We start from the raw sequence: 6062 nt of genomic DNA, 5'->3' as shown, positions 1-6062 counted from the left end.
TTCATTTCTGTTCTCTCTGAGTACACCAGTTTTCCTCCTTGGAAAAGGAAGGTGGGAGCAAAATAAGCAGTAAATAGTTCAGGTAATTTATTGCCAATCTCAGTTCATTCTGGCCTTTAGTACTCCTGAGACAACTCTTCTAAGACTGCTCTACTCTGTATTTATCCTCAGTTACTTATCCTAGCTTTCATCTACACTTGTCTTCTTAACTTTTGAGAATATGTGGTTAGGAGAGTGGATACTGTGTTGGACCTGGAGTCAGGAAAACCCGAGTTCAAATTCAGTCTCAGACACTGCTTATTTGTGTGACCCTGGGCAAGTCTCTTAACTTCCACCTGTCTCTATTTCCTCATCTGCAAAATGGGCATGATAATACTAAGTTCGAGGATTGTGAGGATGAAATGAGATAGTACTTGTAAAGTATTTTCCAAATCTTATAGCACTTTATAAATGCTAGCTATTATTAACTAGCTATTTTTTAAAGGAACTTCAGTGATACATTCCTATGCATCTATACCAATCTGTGCAGGCAGTTCCTCATTAGATTTACTTTTTGTATCTTAATTTTACACCTGTTTCTCATTACTCATGAACTGACTTCCTTTGCTATGCATTTAGGCTATTCTTCCTCTGAACCCTTTGAAAGCTGCATCAAGGGTACACATCACTGTGTCTGGCTTTAATTTCTAGCATCACAGTCTCTAGGATTCAGTAGCTTCTATCCTCCAAAGTTCCTGTCATTTCTGTTTCAGCAATCAGTTCTTTCTTGTTCATCAAAATTATTTCCAGAATACCACTGCATTTCCTCCTTTCTTCCCAGAATACCAATCAAAATGTCCAAAATATTTTTTTTTCTACCTTTTGAAGGTTGAAATAATTATTAAGGCAAATCACAAGTTTATCAGAGATGTACCACTTTTGGCAAAATACGGATTGTTTGAACCCTCTATCACTGTTATGCTTCTGTTCCAGATTTCTAATCTTTCCCAAGCGTTCCATCTAATTTCTCTCAATGTCCAATGAAATACTACTTAGAATGTATTTAATTGGGACCTATTTTCATTTTGGTTCTTCAGTATCACAATATATCACGGTATATACACACACACATGCAACATTACTGTTAATGTGCAGTATGTGTGTGTGTGCATGTATAATACATTTGGAGTTTGGATGTCCATGACACTGGGAGAAGAGGGAACCCAAGATGGAGAATCGAGCTTTATTACATGCTCAGGTACTGCCCTGCCCTGTTCCCTTTGTTCCTTCATTCTCCTACAGAGGTCTGTTGCAGCATGGAATATTGCTGGGGCACTGGTTATGGCCTCAGCAGATTTCTGGAGTTTGGGGTCTCTCTGGCTTTGGAAAGATAGTGAGGCACAGGGTCAGGGTGTGTGTTTGCATTCTTTTACAAGCCTCTGGGTCAGTTTGGCTTGTGCATCTTTGCTGCCAGGAACATGATGGATGGTGGGGGAAGGGGTTTTGATTAAGCGTGAATTAGGCATTAAGTGTCAAACTCAAATGGAAATGGACTTGTAAACTACATTTTGTCTTAGAAGACCACAAATTAACATTACCTATGTTGTGTTTTGTTGTTAAACATTTGCCGATTACATACTAATCTGGTTCAGGCTGCACTGAAAAACTTTTTAGGCTGCAGAACACTAGCTATGAGTTTGACACCTCTGAACTAGACAGATGGAGACAGCTGAAATTGCTTTATATCTAATGCATAATTTCTGTTTTGGAGAGATTTGAGAGATTGTAAAAATCAGGGAAAATATCTAGTCCTTTTTTGTTAGTGGTGACTTAGAAGTCCACAATTTCCTCTTATAGTTCACTTTTATCTCAGCTATTTTTGTCCTAGCAATGAGTTAGCTTTGTGTTGAATTCTTTTTAAACTTATTTTTAAAAGAATTTTTTGTGTACTGACGTTCACCGTCTTGATTCTACTGATCAATTTACTTCTATGTTACATCTGCATATTAATGCTTGTTATTTGATAATCCAGAGTGAACATTGTTATATACCTGTTGATGTTCAAGTGAAATGTTACTGCTCTTGTAGCATCTTTATTTGCTTGTCCACTTTGCTGGTAATTGATATATCGTTAACATATGTTGTTGCTGTTATTACTGCTAATTTGTATAATTCTTTTTGCTGATATTTTATAAATATTCATTGTCTTGGAGTTTGACTAAATTATTTTGTCAGTTGTGATTTGCCTTTTGGTGATACTTTAAATGTTGGTATTATGAATCAGTATTGTGAAAATACAAGTGTGATACTTAAAGAATACTGTCACTTGATGAATTTTAACATTTATAAAGAATTACTCCATCTATGGAACTGAGGATGGAATAGATGTCTTGAAGAAGCATTGTGGTATAATGGACTCAGCACTAGATTTGGAGTTCTTATAGTTCTTAAAGACTTGAATTCAAATGTGACCTTAGACATTAGCTGTGTGATTCTGGGCAAATCACTTAATTGATTTGTGCCTTAGTTTCCTCTGAGATCCTATTCATCTCAAAATCTATGATCTTATGATCCTTTGACAGAGTAAAAGAACTGAAGAACTGTGGGATGAAGAACTGAAGTCTGTATTAGAATGAAGTTAGGAAAATCTATTAAGGATGTGTTCTTTGAATTACTCTTTTATTTTTTGACCACTTAAAAGTACTTGATAAAATTCAAACAGAGTACTACTAGGGAACGGGCTAATAATCCTTTCTCAGAAGAAGCACTATAGAAATATTAACAATGTTAACTAATGAAGCTGACAGAACACTGAAGTTGAGGTGCAAAGGTTGAATACACTTGGGCTTTCACAGAAAACTGAGCAGTTTATTATCAGATTTATACTCTTCATTTGTGAATGATGATAATTCCATGTTTTCTGTGTCAAGATTTACCTGGGCCTATATGAAAGGTTAACTTTCTTGTGTCAGGTAGCAGTGTGACAGTTGCATGAGTGCCTCAAACTACGTCTACTCTAGTGGAACGAGTTCACTGGTATATCATGTGAAAGCCAGACTCTGATTATATAGAGAAATATCACTTGTGAGCAGGTTACAGATAAGAGACTCATTATGGATTTGGGCCACATGTTCAATAAAGCTACTAAAAGGCAGGCAAGCCTCAGGGACAAGACGGATTATTTGATGAAAAATCCCAAAGGCCTCATATTTGATTACTTGTGGGATCTAAGGTACATAAACCCCAGAATCACATATTTAGAATGTTTAAAAGATTCTGAGATGTTCTATGTCTCTTTGAAGTACCAGAGGATATGGTACCTTCAGAATTTGGCAATATTCAGCACAAAGGGAAGTTACTGTCCCAGTTTTTGCCATAAGACAAGACAGCTTGTCAGACTAGTACAGAAAGGATTAGGCCTTCTCAAAAAAGATATGAAGAACAGATTAAACCAAGTAGTGAACTGGTATCTCTAAATGATGCTATAGCAAAATGCCACTCTGGTCCTGTAATCAAACAACACATGAAAGCATATGAGCTAATGGAAAAGATCAATAAAAGGCCCACTCATATATGCAACTCCATTGCCTTAGGAACATCTGTTCATGCATGGTTCAAGGAAACTAAGCAGCCCTGCAGGTACATTTTTAAATGAAGAAACTTAGAAAATCTGGCGAGACATAAACCCAGGGCAGACCTAATCCCCCTGAAAAAGTGTGAGACAGATACTCTATGAATACCACCAACAGGAGAAAGACCAGAAAAGCATTTACATTCTATTAAAACTGGCCGTAATGAGTTACTACAGAAGAATAGAAGAAGCTTTTGTATGTAGATTACTGGGCTTTGGACAGAAGCATCAAAATGGACCAGTATAGCATACCAAGAGTTTAAAGTGGACCAGTAAACCATGCTCTGAACCATTTTTTTTTTTTAGCCAAACAGTTCTTAGTATTTTATGTTCGGTGACTGTTACTAGATTCATATGGCAAATAAGACTGCTTTCATCTGCTCAGCTGGATTTTTACCACTTTGACCATATGCCTCAAGGTATCTCGTAGCCATCTGCCACTTTCCAAAGATAAAGAGAACACAGTTGCTGACTTCTAGAACTACTTGCAAGTGCTGGTGTACCTTGATAACATCCTTGTCTTTAGGAAAATCGTTGAAGAACATGAAGAAAGACTGATGAAAATCTTTGTGTAGTTAGATGAGAATGTCCTAAAACTTTGAATTGAGAAGTGCCAGTTTTGTCAAGTATATTGATAACATAGTATTGCAACAAAGTATGAGTGCTGACTCAGAGAAGATAGAAGCACTTCTGACATGGTCAGAACTTTCAAGATCTAATGACTTTTCTAGGATTTGGCAGATATTAATCACAAAATTTGTTAGAAACTGTTGCTATTCCTAAGCCACTGAATGACCTCATTTGAGTATAGATGACTGAAGAGATACAGAAGCAAAAGGGCAAGAAATACAAGGTTATCTTCAAACTAGAAAAGTCTTTTTGAGACCGGTGGACAGATGGATGATTTCAGAGATTTGGTCAGTTGCCTCACCCATGAACTAATGTTGGCCTAGGTAGATGTTAATGTATTTTTTACTTAATGTGAAGATCTTTCCATCCATCAAGAGACCCATGTGATCTGCTTAAATCACATGGAAGCCTAAGTCACATGTGGTGGGAGGAGCTTGCTGAATAGATGGAACAGGAAGGATGGAGCTGGAAGTTGGTCAGAGCAGTTAGAGCTGAGGGAAAGAGAAGAAGTAGGTGATCTAGCTGTGCTGTGAAATTTTGTTTGTGGGAAGGCACCAGCAGGGGAGAAGTCTTTGGGATGGTGGTCCTCCCTCCAGTGATAATATGTATAAACTTCTTTGTTGCTTTGATGGATTGGGTTTTCTGGTGTTGCGATTTGGCTTTTTGGTGTTTGAATAAATGTATTGGTTCTGTCTTCCATATAGAGAGTCCGTTATATTTTGTGATTCAGAACTACACCAGACTATTCATAGTTACCCTTGGCACTATGAATATTGTGTTGGTGATACATTTGGCATCATGAACAGTATTGTGAAATATCACTTCTCTATTTGGAGGCGAGAAGACTTTAGAAGAAGAAATGGATATCCCAGGGTGAGAGGATTTATCTTATTCCTCCCTAGCAACGGAATGGGCTAAAAGTACCAGATCATGTGAAAACTGGGAACCAAGGGTAGGGAAGGCAGAACCTAGAGATTTAAAAAGATGTTTGCATGGAATACCAATAAAACATGGAAAGAACTGGCAAGAGTGTGGAGAAGAGGCTGGGTTTTACTAAGAGGTTACCATATTATGTGTAAAAACAGAGACCAACTGCTGAAGGAGAAAGCTCAGATGGAAAGGGAGCTGGCTGGTTTGTTACAGTGTTCTAGCTTTTCTTTAAAAGAGCAAACTAGAGGGTCTAGGTGGCAGGAGAACAAATTACTGTTATGGAGTTGGCTGGTTTGCTTGAGAATCTTTCTGTTCATTTAGCTGAGAGCAAAAAGCTAACAAGAGGAATGTGCATGCAGCACTTATATAGGCTGAGCCAAGCTGCCACAAAGACTGCCAGGAGAGTGTGTGGGCAGAAAATGAAACAATGTTAGATGAGGCTCCTCAGGCAGAAGCTCATCCAATACTAAGAAGAAAGCAGGAGATCCGGGAGATTCAGGATGATACTTGAGGTTTTTACTCATCAGGAAGTTACAGATATTTTGACTTGGTTCATCCAAAGGATGGGAGAATTGGTAATATCTTGGATAGTGAGAATCAGTGATGAAGGCGCAGGAGCAGAATTGATACATAGGATGGATTGCTTGAAATTCATAGATGTTAGAGTCCTTTTGTACAGCAAGCTTTTAGGGATCACCATATGCTAGCAGGTAACAATACAACCAATCTGATAAGTTTAGTAGCAGCAAGATGCAACAGAGAGTATCCTACTGATACTCTCCCTAGTATTCACTTAGGGACTGTATGAGAAAGTTAAAGGAGGAGGCAATGAAAACTGCACTTATGACTGGAAACACTGAGGTTTATTATGATGCCCCCTTAGCAGTCTCTC

This window comes from Trichosurus vulpecula, chromosome 1, assembly GCF_011100635.1.
Source record: "Trichosurus vulpecula isolate mTriVul1 chromosome 1, mTriVul1.pri, whole genome shotgun sequence".
Taxonomy (NCBI): Eukaryota; Metazoa; Chordata; class Mammalia; order Diprotodontia; family Phalangeridae; genus Trichosurus; species Trichosurus vulpecula.
The sequence above is the reverse complement of the archived record's forward strand: the minus strand, read 5'-3'. Positions refer to the sequence as shown.